Source organism: Rana temporaria, chromosome 5, assembly GCF_905171775.1.
Source record: "Rana temporaria chromosome 5, aRanTem1.1, whole genome shotgun sequence".
NCBI classification, from domain to species: domain Eukaryota; kingdom Metazoa; phylum Chordata; class Amphibia; order Anura; family Ranidae; genus Rana; species Rana temporaria.
In genome coordinates, this window is record NC_053493.1 from 100,627,842 (window position 1) to 100,641,359 (window position 13,518).

Consider the following 13,518-nt stretch of genomic DNA (forward strand, 5'->3'; position numbering starts at 1 on the left):
TACTATGTTCTTTTTATATGGAATATAAACTGAAGGATTTATGAATAAATGGTTGTGGAACGAATCATTTGAGTTTACATTGTTTCTTATGGGAAAATTTGCTTTGCTATACAAGTGCTTTTGATTACAAGCATGCTTCCTGGAAAGAATTATGGTCGCAACTCGCAATCCAAGTTTTTACTGTATATCCAAATCAAGCAAGTACACAAATAACCTTTTGCCATTTTTCATTCTACTAATGCCCTCTGAGGGCTCTGCTAGGACCCTAATGCCATGTACACACGATTGGATATCTGATGGAATCTAATCCGATGGCTTTTTTCGCCGGATATCCGATGAAGCTGACTTTCATCAGTCTTGCCTACACACCATCAGTCAAAAATCCGACTGTGTCCAACGCGGTGACGTAAAACACAACAACGTGCTGAGAATAATGAAGTTCAATGCTTCCGAGCATGCGTCGACTTGATTCTGAGCATGCGTGGATTTTTCTCCGACGGAAAATTTTAAAACATGTTCTATTTTTTTTCTCCGATAGAAAACAAACTGATGGGGCCCACACACAATCGGTTTGTCCGATGAAAACAGTCCATCGGTCTGTTTTCATCAGACAAAACGATCGTGTGTACAGGGCTTTAGTTGTAATATCAGTGCAGTTGCCAATGACGAATAAAGTGGATGCCTCCTATTACATCAAAGGAGGCATTTTGGCATCATGCTAGGTTGTTGCGGAGGATACCACCATCCAGGATGTAACTTATGGGTAGACTTTCAGGTTATCATGGAGGATGCCGCCATGCATGGAGTAACCTACGGTTAAGTTTACCAGAACCTTTATTGATATACAGACAGTATATTATAATAGTTTTAATTTTCCTGTCATATTTGACATAATTCTATTTTTAGATTGTGCCATTGGATTTGCTTCATTTTTTTTTTTTTTTTATCCTTTCAGCTATGTAAATCCACCTCACCTACCTTCTCCGCTTTTTAAGCCACAGTCTATGTAAATATTTCCTACTCTCCAGCAATTTAAGCATACAAAACATAGTGTTCCACATGCTACCAGAACCTGACTGGAAGTTTACAATGGAAAAATCAGTAGCTGCCAGGGTGCAGTGCGAATCGTGTGTGACTTGGGTGGTTGTCATACTAACATTTTGCACAGGGCACTATATGAAGAATAGCTGGACTTGAACACAAGCAGTGATTTCATATGTCGGTTTTGCTTTTGCTTTCATGTCTGTCAACAAACCTTCTGGCTCACCAAGTGTGGATCGCCTGCTGTTTGGTGTACTCAGCTGTTGTATGTATTAAGGGCAGGGAATGTAAAACACAATGAATTGTTCAGCTGATACTTTGGAGCAAAAGTAGAGTTCATTTGTTGCCAGCTTAGATTACTTAAAATGATAATAAACACACAGGCCCGGATTCACGTAGAAGCGCGCATCTTTGTGCGGGCGTAACGTATCCTATTTACGTCACGCCTCCGCAACTTTGACAGGCAAGTGCAGTATTCACAAAGCAAAGTTGCGGCGGCGTAGCGTAAATAGGCCGGCGTAAGCCCGCCTAATTCAAATGTGGAAGATTTGGGCGTGTGTTATGTAAATTTATTGTGACCCCACGTAAATGACGCTTTTTACGAACGGCGCATGCGCCGTCCGTGAAAGTATCCCAGTGCGCATGCTCCAAATTAACCCGCAAAAAGCCAATGCTTTCGACGTGAACGTAAATGAAGCCCAGCCCTATTCGCGAACAACTTACGCAAACGACGTAAAACGTAAAAAATTTGACGCTGTTCCGACGTCCATACCTAACATTGGTACGCCTTATCTATGCCTCATAGAGCAGGGGTAACTTTACGCCGGAAAAAGCCTAACGTAAACAGCGTATCTGTACTGCGTCGGCCGGGCGTACGTTCGTGAATAGGCGTATCTAGCTGATTTACATATTTCTAGGCGTAAATCAGCGTACACGCCCCTAGCGGCCAGCGTAAATATGCAGTTAAGATACGACGGCATAGGAGACTTACGCTGGTCGTATCTTAGAGAAATTTTGGCGTATCTGATTTTTTGAATCAGGCGCCAAGATACGACGCCTCAGACTCAGAGATACGACGGCGTATCTGGAGATACGCCGTCGTATCTCCTACGTGAATCTGGGCCTCAGTGTTCCACATGCTACCAGCACCTGACTGGAAGTTCACAATGGAAAATCAGTAGCTGCCAGGGTGCAGTGCGAGTCGTGTGTGACTTGGGTGGTTGTCATACTAACATTTTGCACAGGGCACTATATGAAGAATAGCTGGACTTGAACACAAGCAGTGATTTCATATGTCGGTTTTGCTTTTGCTTTCATGTCTGTCAACAAACCTTCTGGCTCACCAAGTGTGGATCGCCTGCTGTTTGGTGTACTCAGCTGTTGTATGTATTAAGGGCAGGGAATGTAAAACAGCAAAAGTAGAGTTCATTTGTTGCCAGCTTAGATTACTTAAAGTGATACTAAACACACACTGTTTAATTTACAATATCCCTTCTCTTAATGTATGTGGTGATGACACTGTAATTATTTTAACCCCTTCACGCCTAATGCTGCGTACACACGGTCGGAATTTCCGACAACATATGTTCGATGTGAGCTCGTTGTCGGAAAATCCGACCGTGTGTAGGCTCCATCGGACATTTGCTGTCGGAATTTCCGGCAACAAATGTTTGAGAGCTGGTTCTAAATTTTTCCGACAAACAAAAGTTCTTGTCGGAAATTCCGATCGTGTGTAGTCAATTCTGACGCACAAAAATCCACGCATCCACGCACAAAATCAAGCAGAAGAGCCGCACTACCTATTGAACTTCATTTTTCTCGGCTTGTCGTACGTGTTGTACGTCATCCCGTTCTTGACGTTTGGAATTTCTAACAACATTTGTTTGACTGTGTGTATGCAAGACAAGTTTGAGCCAACATTTTTTGCTAGAAAATTACTTAAAACCCCAAACATTATATATACCATATTTATCGGGCTATAACGCGCCCTGGCAATCCCTGCTTCCCGCGCTGTGTTCGAACCACTGGGCCAACATATACATATACCGAGCGGAGTACACTCGGGTATAGTCGGGCGGGCTCGGCTCCTCTCGCGTAAAGGTACAGGACGCACAGGACGTGACCGCGAGAGGAGCCGAGCCTGCCCGACTATACCCGAGTGTACTGCGCTCGGTATATGCCGGCGCAGTGGTTCAAACTCGGCGCGGGAAGCGGGTATCGGCGTATATCGCGCAACCCACGATTTTTGCCCTGATTTTCAGGGCAAAAAAGTGCGCGGTATACGCCGATAAATACGGTAGAGCTGCACGATTCTGGCCAAAATGAGAATCGCTATTTTTTTGCTTAGAATAAAGATTGCAATTCTCGTGGCATAACATCTTTCACATTATTCAACAAAATTTGGGCTAACTTTACTGGTTAGCTATTTTTTTTTTATTCATTAAAGTAATTTTTTCCAAAAAATTGCATTTGAAAGACTGCTGCGCAAATACAGTGCGATATAAAATATTGCAACAACCACCACTTTATTCTCAAAGGCCTCTACTAAAAATATATATATGTTTGTGGGTTCACTAGACAAGTCATTGTCTAGTAAAAATATATATATATATTATTTTAAACTTGAAACCAACAAATGTCAGAAAAAGGTTTGGTGTTTAAGTGGTTAAACTTTTAATTTACACACATGTAAAATACACTTTCATGAATTAAAAAAAAAAAAAATGTTAAGTTAGCCCAATTTTTCTATATAATGTGAAAGATGATGTTACGCCAAGTAAATACATACCTAACATGTCATAATCTAAATATGCGCACACTCGTGGAATGGCGACAAACTATAGTACTTAAAAATCTTAATAGGCGATGCTTTAAAAATCTCTACAGGTTACCTGAGTTACAGAGGAGGTCTGATGCTAGAATTATTTCTCTTGCTTTAACGATTGTGCCGATACTTCACATGTATGTTTTGAACATTGTTCACATTTGCTTCTCGGCCTTTTGGCTAAGATCAAGTGTAGTATCTGTTCTTATCAGTTTTCAGCGGAGCACTGAAGCACCTCCTTAGTGGAGGGTGGATGTAATCCAATGATGTTATTGCACCTGGAAGGATGGTTTCAGCAGGGGCTATGCCGGGCTACCCGATTGACTGGGGGCAGGCCACTAGTCGAGTCTGAGCCATCTGGAAGGGTGCTCCTGGTGAGGATGGAGAGGCATGAGATCTTGGCGGAGGGCCGGGGCCCTGGCCTTCTGGCCTGGATTTGATGCGGTTCCTAACCCGCCTTACCAGTTTCTCGAGAGGGAAAGCCTTCGGGGGAGGGTCTAGTGAGTAGTTAGTACCTCTCGAGTATAAATTAGGTAAGGAGCGAAAGAGGTGTATGGGCACTCTCCCTGAGCCCCTGGTAGCTCCCGATCCTTTCTGGTGAAGGTGGGGAAGGGGGCCGTGACTGTCCGGGCTGTGGACCAGGGTCCATTGAAAAGCCTGTGGAGATAGTGCCCCTGGAGTGGCAGTCCAGAGTGTGTGAGGGACACTCAACGTGTGGCACCTTTTTGGTCACTAATCTCCACACACACTTTTTTAGCACCTGCCTCTAGGGCCGGCCTTTTGGCTAGGACCAGAGGAATTTTTGTTTCCTGGCCGGAGGGCCGGCCAACGTATTGCACGTTGGTCACTTTCTACTCACCTCTCCCACCTTCCTTCTCCCCCACTTTCTATTTATTTACCCCGTTTGTCACGTTTTGTCCTTTTTTTGTTTGGTGCACAGCACTTTTAGTGTGATTAGTAGGGTGCTGGTCCTCGGACCTGCCTTGAACGTCTTGGGAGTAGGTGGACATGGCATCTGGCTTAGTTCGCCTGCTCTCATGGGGTCTCCCTTCGGGGGAGCCTCACCGAGGATGGTTCTGTCTCGGCAGTCCCTCCAAGGATGTTGGGTCCGTGCTGGCTTCGCTGTCAGGAGCCTTGCGCCCCGGGGGATCAGGGTTGGGCCCTCTTTGGAGGGCCAATTGACGTATGCACCCGTCACAGGTTTTTGTTGCACCTCCTTATGTGTGTGCACTTTTTCCCTGCACCGGGTGAAGTTTTTGGGTTGTGTTTTGCACGCCACAGGCTTTTCAGTAGGAAAAAAAAAATTGTTCACATTTGTGGGCGTGACTTATGTATGCGTTTTTTCTTCTTCTTTTTTTTTTTTTTTTACACTGTCCCTTCAAAAAAAAATCCGATCACTTTAATTGCTGTCACAAGGAATGTAAACATCCCTGTAACAGTAATAGGCAGTGACAGGTACTCTTTATGGAGGGATCTATAAAAAACCCAAATCCCTCCTTTGCACTTAAAAACATTCAAAACACCAAATTTGGCAGTTTTGAATATTGTTTTTTTTTTTTATTTGGTGCCGTTAAGGCTCTATAGCAAGGGCATTATTACATTTTAGTGAAAGCTGCACAGTTTATCTACAGGCACGCCTTACCTACATAGGCAGATTTTGCTAAGGGTGAACTAACCCTTTAGCCCTGGTTCACACTGGGTACGATTTGGAACGATTTGAGATGCGATTTGACATGTCAAATCGCATCTCAAATCGGCGGCAATTGTCGGCAATGGCACTGTCCTAATCAGTGCGACGCCGCATCTGCAATTTCAAAAAGTAGTTCCTGTACTACTTTTTGCGATTTCGGGCCGCGATTTACATTAAATTGCGGCCAAAATCGCGGCAAAATCGTGGCCGTAAAATCGCGCATTTTACCGCGATTTTGAATTCGCAGCAGTGTGAATCTAGGCTCAAGGTAAATTGAGGTAAAGTGAAGCTGTATCCCCCCCATAAAAAAATACAAATACTATAGCTGCAGACTTTTACTATTAGGGCACTTACCTGTCCAAGGATCCAGGATCCCGCAGTGTCCTCACCCAAACCGTTTCTTGAAACCGGCTCTCTGGTTCTGGTGCTGCCATCCTGGGTAAGGGAAACCAGCAGTGAAGTCTTGCTGCGCTTTCTCAATGGGCCTGCTGCGGTGAGGGCCAAACTTCGGGCTGAATTTGTCACAGCGAACTCGGTGGGAATGGGGGAAGGAAGCAGACAAGCAGAGCTTCCCCTTTTGGGTGGGGCTCCGCTTTAAGTTCTAATATTATGACTGTTGCATTGTTTATTGGATGGCAATAGTAGCTCACTGATGGGTTTCACTCAATGATGTTTGAAATTGTTCTTTAATCCTGCTGAAATTGCTAGGGTAAGGGTTTCATGCACATGAAAGAAAAATATGCTGCAATCAGAACTGGAATGCATACTTTTTTATGGATATGAAAACAGCTGTATGTCATTCTATGGGCTCATTCACACAGCTTCATAATCTGGAGATGTGTTCAGCTGAGTAAAAAAAAAAAAGAAAAATCTGCCCCCACAGTCCTACATATTGACCATACTTAAAGCGGTTCTCCACCCTAAAGTGGAGTCCCGCTGATCGGAACCCTCCCCCCCTCCGGTGTCACATTTGACACCTTTCAGGGGGGAGGGGGGTGCAGATACCTGTCTAAAGACAGGTATTTGCACCCACTTCCGGCCACACGCTACGGGCGAAAGATGGGTTTTTCTGACTTCCCGTCTGTCGCCCGTTGTGTGCTGGGAACATTCGGCTCCCAGCACACAGCGTGTGAGCCAATCGGCGGGCGCAGCGTGACTCGCGAATGCGCCGTAGGGAACCAGGCAGTGAAGCCGCAGCGCTTCACTTCCTGGTTCCCTCAGCGTGGATGGCGGGGGGAGCAGCAGAGAGACGAGCGATCGCTCGTGCTCTGCTGCGATCAGCGCTGGACTCCAGGACAGGTAAGTGTCCTAATATTAAAAGTCAGCAGCTGCAGTATTTGTAGCTGCTGGCTTTTAATATTTTTTTTTAATGGCACATCCGCTTTAATGCTATAAGCATTTGTGCTAACATTTTCATCGCCCTGAATTATAAGGACACTAGGCAATAGGAGCTGCCTGTGTCCCAGCAACCTAGAAAGCTGCGAGACAGGGAAGGCCTGCATCCTAGCAACCAAGGACGCCAGATGGCAGGAGGTCATCATTTGCACTGTACGCATGTAAATGTTAGCACAAGTGCTGTGTTCAGAGCCATATATTCTTTATGGCTCTGAATGCAGCTCTATGCTATGAGACCATGCTGTACTGTACATGGCTCCATAATCTGGAGCTGTGTTCAGCTGATTGTAAAAAAGAGAAATTGGCATCCACTGTCCTGCATATGGACTGTATCTAATGCTATACACATATTTATTCTTTACCTGCCTACAGCATTTAGCGTAAATGTATGCTATTAGCCCTGAATACCAAGGAGCTGCCTGCATCCTAGCAACCTAGGATTCTAGGTGGCAGAAGCCAGTTACGTTCCAGCAACATAGGGTAGAGGTAGGGGAGGCCTAAGACCATGGCTCAAGTCCTGCGGGAAAGCATGGGAACGGAGTTCCTGCACTTTTTTCACAGCAGGAACGCAGTTCCCTTTGCAGGACAAGAGCAGCCGAGCCGCCCGAGCCAATCCTTCACTAAGCGGCGATGCCCAGCTCGAGTCACTGTCAGGGGCAGGTGAACCTTAGTAATCCTTTATGTTACTGGCCGCTTCCTGTATATGGATTCATCGGGTAGTGTGCGGGTATTCCGTCACTTCCTCGATGCCGCAATGTCTCCTGGGAGAATTTGTCATTGTTCCCAGGAGACATTGCGGAGGTCTGCCGCGAGTTATCGCGGGATTTAGAAAGAACTTGCTTAAAGTTCTTTCTAAATCTACGATAACTTGCGGTAGACCTCCGCAATGTCTCCTGGGAGCAATGACAAAAGCTCCCAGGAGACATTGCGGCATCGAGGAAGTGACGGAATACCCGCACACTACCCGATGAATCCATATACAGGAAGCGGCCAGTAACATAAAGGATTACTAAGGTACAGTGGATCGGAAAAAAAACGTGCGATTTAGTTATTATGCATATGAGTGTATCATTTTTTTTTTTTGGTGGGGGAGTGGATCTTGGGTGGGAGTTCCCACACTTTTTTCCCCAGGACTTGACCCCTGCCTGAAACCTAGCAACCATGGATGATAGGTGGTAGGAGTAGTCTATGTCTTCATTTGCACTGTACTCTGTAAACATGTTAGCACAAATATGTGTACAGTACTTGGACCAGGTTTTACCTAGGATCCTACTGCCAGCAAGATACTGTACTGTACGGCTCATGTCTACAAGTACTTTTAAGCCTAGTGCACACAATCTGAAAAATACCGCTTTCAAAGTAATCATACAATAATCTGATCATTAGTACACAGCTTTCAAGAACCGATCACGACAGTTCACCTGAAATTATCCAAAGGGACAAACACAAAAATGTTTCTCGTACGATACCAAAACATACGATTTTTGTTTAACCACTTGCCGCCTGCCATATAGTATAATGACGGCGGCGGGTGTCACTCTCGTTCTCGGACAACGTCATATGATGGAGCCCCAAAACTAGCGAAAGCTGCCATTTTGTGTTCCTAGGACATGGTGCGACCCCGATCTTGGTAAAGAGCCGATGTCGCGGCTCTCTATCCATGTGATCTGCTGTGTCCAATCACAGTCGGTCACATGTAAGCAAGGAAGTGACGTTTATCAGCTCACACTGACAGAGCATCTCCTCACATGGGAGACCTGTACATGTAATCAGGGCATTGATCATCAGTGCCCTGATTACAGTACAGCCCCAGCAGTGCCCAGCAGTGACACCAATCAGTGTCCACTAGTGATGCCAGTCAGTGCTGCCTTTCAGTGCCCATCAGTGCCAGCTCATCAGTGCCGCCCATCAGTGCCGCCTATCCATGCCACCTATCATTGCCCACCATTGCTGCCGCCTATCAGTGACACCTATCAGTGCTGCATATCAGGGCCACCTAATCAGTGCCGCCTCATTGGTGTCCATCAGTGCAGCTTATCAGTGCCCATCAGTGGTGCCATGTCAGCGCACATCCGTGAAGGAGAAAAATTACTTATTTACAAAATTTACTGACAGAAACTTTTTTTGTTTTTTCAAAATATTTGGTCTTTTTTCATTTTCTTAAATACCACCAAAAGAAAGCTCTATTTGTGTGGGGGAAAAAAAATATAAAAATGTAATATGGTTACAGTGTTGCATTATTGCGAAATTGTCATTCAACGTGTGACAGCGCTGAAAATTGGCCTAGACAGGAAGCGGGTGAAAGTGTATGGTAGGCAAGTGGTTAATCAGTACAGTATTCGTCTGCAAAAAATTGGAAGGGCAAGACAATGCATGCTCGGAAATGAAAGAATACATTGCAATACAATACAATACATCACTTCCGAAGTTGTATTCTTTCGTACATTCATTTTTGTAACTTTAGTAATCTCTTCATTTTTGATATGAGACTAGCATGCAAAAAAAAAGGATGATCATTCAACAGATATTCTCATTATGTGCACATGGCTTTAGAGAAATAAATGAAAAATTACTTCTGATCAATGAGTAATTCATATGTAGTGTTATATAATGAATCAAACCGATTTGCAAAGATTTATGTTCATTTGCTCAACAAAATATATAATGAGTGGTTTAGCATATGAATCCACAACGAGCCTAGATGTATTGTTAGGGCAAGTTTAATGTAATTTATCAAGTTCTCTGTAATTAGATAAATTATACCTTTCCATAATTACCTATCAATGATAGGAAATGATAACTTTGCCTGCAAAGGGAACTAGTTCACATACTATATACATCACTGTGTTCTACTAAAAAAGAAGACCAAAAAAAAATACAAGGTAATAGAATAATAGTCTTACTGAATCTTTCATGTACCACAGAAATATTTAATCTCTTTCTTATTTCGTCCAGAGAAAATTATTTCTATAATAATTAGGGTTTCACAAGCTTCTCATAAAAAATAAACAGGTGTAAAACCTCGCTTCACTTGTATATGTAATACCACGGCAAGAGCAATTACACTAAACTGGATGTGCCAGTTCACCGCCAAGCAAAAAACTGACACTGCTATAGTGTCCAAGAAAGGTTTTCAGAAGCTATTGCAACTACACTCACAAACAAAGAAATTCAGTGCTTCTACCCATACAACATGGTATTAGTAGAGCTCATGGGTGCTTGATCCACAGCCGTTTGTCTGAGAGAAGTAGTCTATTAAGATGATCCGCACGACCAGTTGTTGCTCTTAAAAATGTTCATATTAATGAGAAAAGTCACAGTGTACAGTCGCAAAAAATAAAATAAAACTAACACGTTTCAGCCTACAAGGCCTTATTCATAACTAAACTACAAGGCCATGTAGGCTGAAACGTGTGAACTGATTTTATTTGCGGTTGTACACTGTGGTTTATCTAATAAATATGAAGATTTATAAGAGCAACAACTGGTTGTGAAGATCATCTTAATTGATTAGCAACTACACCACATTTTATTTTACGAGGGGCAGCAATTGCCAACGCAGGGCAGCTATTGCCAACAAATGAATGCAGGAAGCAACCAGATGGGCTGGGGCCCACCTCAAGCAAAATCTACTATACCTAGTATACTACTATGCCACATGAGATGCTCTGTAGCTCAGCCACTTAACCAGACATCTTACAATAAACGCAAAGAACTGCAAAATTAGCAAGAATTTTTTTTTTTTTGTAAATTAGGGAAATAACAGCAGCCATTTTCTCATAACACAGCCCGAGAGGCCCCTTTTGTGCGCCAATTCTGCCAAGATAATAGGCTCTTTAGGAAGACATCCATAAACAGAAAAAACAGGGATAGTGTGCTTTTAGGTATATATGACACATTCCCTAGCCAGGGATCCAATGATATTCTCACAGATAACTAAATAAATAAAATATATTAAAGAGGATGTCCGCTGAAATAAAATATTAAAAGCCAGCAGCTACAAATACTGCAGCTGCTGGCTTTTAATATTAGGACACTTACCTGTTCTGGAGTCCAGCGCCGTCCGCAGCAGAGGACGAGCGATCGCTCGTCACTCTGCTGCCCCCCCGCCATCCTCGGTGAGGGAACCAGGAAGTGAAGCGCTCCGGCTTCACTGCCCGGTTCCCTACGGCGCATGCAGGAGTTGCGCTACGCCTGCTGATTGGCTCCTGCCAGGGCCGTCTTTACCGCAGGGCAAATGGGGCAGGTGCCCTGGGCCCTGTCACTGTTGGGGGCCCAAAGCAACCCCCCAATTTTTTATTTATTTTTAAATAAAAAATATATTTTTAATATATATTTTAATATATTTTTATTTTTTATTAAAGGGACAATTTTTAGGGGTCCCCAGGGGCCCGGAGGCCCCCAGGGCCCCAGATGGCAACGCCCCTTTTTTTATTTATTTTTAAATAAAAAAGAATATATTTTTTTTAATATATTTTTATTTTATTTTTTATTAAATGGACATTTTTTTTTAGAGGTCTGGGGGTCCCCAGGGGCCCGTAGTTCCCCAGGGCCCCGGATGACAACCCCCCTTTTTTTATAAAAAAAATATTTTTTTATATATTTCTTTATTTCTTTATATATATATATATATATATATATATATATATATATATATATATATATATATATATATATATATATATATATAATATAATATAAATGTTATTATTATTATTAAAGGACCCAGTGGTCCCCAGGGCCCCCGGATGGCAACCCCCCTTTTTTTTATAAAAAACTTTTTTTTTAAATTTGTATTTCTTTTTTTTCTTTTTATTTCTTTTATATATAATATATTTATATATATATTTTTATAATATTTGATGATTCACTGCAGGTCTGGTCAGTGTTTTAAAAAGTTCCTCTATTTTACACATGGCATGGCATGGGGGTCACAGCACCGTCTGTCCATTCTGCTTTAGCACCATGGGACCCCATGCCATGCCATGTGTAAAATAGAGGAACTCTTTAAATCACAGACCAGACCTGCAGTCCAGGCTGAGTAAGGCCTCAGAGCACATGACTTAAGTATTTAACTGCTTGATGGGCTTATTTTGGGCCTGGCTGGTTCACATGTATGTGTTTTGGCGGCCCACATTTGCGCAGGCATAGCAGCCCATTCATTTGAATGGGCCGCCATGCCTGCGTTTCCTGCAAAGAAAAGCGCATGCCTCATGTAATAGGCTGCGCACACGGCACGTCTATGCCCATCAAGCACTGAAATACAGCACTGTCTGTCCATTCTGCTGTCTGCTGTGACTTATCTGCAGTTCCCGCACTGTCAAACTTGCTGCATTTTTAGACGTTTAGGTCACGCTTTTAAAAACACAGTGCGTTTGTGTGTGCAAGAACTGCAGGTAAGTAGCATGGTGAAAAATCAGAATGGATTTCAAGGCAACTGTATTTTAAAATGCTGAATGCACCTTTTTTCTGCAGGAAACAAAGGCATGGCAGCCCATTCAAATCAATGGGCTGCTGTACCTGCACAAATGAGGGCCGCCAAAACATACATGTGAACCAGCCAGGCCCAAAATAAGCTGGAGGGGGGCCCAAAAAAAATGTTTGCCCAGGGCCCAAACCATATTAAAGACGGCCCTGGCTCCTGCTGTCTACTGGGAGCCGAGTGTTCCCAGAACACAACTGTCTTTAGACAGGTATCTGCAGCCCCCTCCCCCCTGAAAGGTGTCAAATGTGACACTGGAGGGGAGAGGGTTCCGATCAGCGGGAGTTCCACTTTAGGGTGGAGCTCCGCTTTAAAGTGTAAGGCCAGCCAAAACTTTTATTCTTGGTTTGGATAGAGAGGGAAAGAACCCCTGTCAGGTATTTATTTCCACCCAGAGCTCTGTAAAGGGAGATTCCCCTCACTTCCTGTACTGCTGATAACATTTTACCAGACAGGAGTGAGAACTTTGCAACAGCAACACAAACCTCAAATCTAAAATTCCCACACTGTACGAGTTAACTGCTTGTTTAGGTCAGTGGACAGGGGACAGTAAAAGCACTTTTTCTTAACTGATCCTTCACTCCCCAGTAGATGGCACTCCCCCATGCCCCTGCGGTGGACTGTCTGTCAGCCTCCTCACGTCCAATGTAGGGCTATGGTCCCTGCATCAGTCTTGGTGGCAGAAGAGGACCTGAGACCACTGAAGCATGGGGGAGAAGAAGCAGCGTAGCAGAGTAGAAGATCCTGCAGGAGCAAAGGATCAGGTAATAGTGCTTTACCAAGTCCCCTCGACATAGACAAGAATGTAATCCTTGCGGTGCGGGTTTCTTTGAAGCCTTCAATAAAAACTATTTTTTTAGTGGAGTAGGGGGAAGGCTATAACCCCTGCCAGATTTGTATTCCTGTCTCTATTGGAGATTTTCCCTTACTTCCTTTTGGTATTATTGTTCACCGGGTTTTGTTGTTCTTGGGTTGGGTTTTGGCGTTTGGAGACTTTGAAGAGTTTTGCAAGGGAATAAATCTCCAACCCAGAATTCAGGTCCTGCAGGAGACTGTCAGGCTGTGAGTGTAGGTGTATAGGCCCTT

The 13,518-nt window shown here is 43.7% G+C and overlaps 1 protein-coding gene and 1 non-coding gene across 3 annotated transcripts in view; both read left to right on the forward strand.

Moving 5' to 3' along the window:
• Positions 1-13,518, forward strand: part of WIPF3 (WAS/WASL interacting protein family member 3) — a 109,669-nt gene that overhangs the window by 35,801 nt on the left and 60,350 nt on the right. The window lies entirely within an intron of this gene.
• LOC120942185 lies at positions 4,026-4,209 on the forward strand. Its single transcript, XR_005749954.1, has one exon. It is a non-coding gene; the product is annotated as a U2 spliceosomal RNA (small nuclear RNA).